Source organism: Chiloscyllium plagiosum, chromosome 11, assembly GCF_004010195.1.
Source record: "Chiloscyllium plagiosum isolate BGI_BamShark_2017 chromosome 11, ASM401019v2, whole genome shotgun sequence".
Classification (NCBI taxonomy): Eukaryota; Metazoa; Chordata; class Chondrichthyes; order Orectolobiformes; family Hemiscylliidae; genus Chiloscyllium; species Chiloscyllium plagiosum.
Genome location: NC_057720.1, coordinates 1,750,256 through 1,750,483, shown reverse-complemented (window position 1 = coordinate 1,750,483; position 228 = coordinate 1,750,256).

Genomic DNA, 228 nt, shown 5'->3' with positions numbered 1-228 from the left:
ATGCTTGCCTTCATTGGACAAGGTATTGAGTATAAGAGCTGGCAAGTCATGTTAAAATTGTACACGACATTGGTTCGGCCGCATTTGGAATACTGTGTACAGTTCTGGTCGCCACATTACCAAAAGGATGTGGACAATTTGGAGAGGACGCAGAGAAGGTTTACGAGGATGTTGCCTGGTATGGAAGGTGCTAGCTATGAAGAGAGGTTGAATAGGTTAGGATTGTTT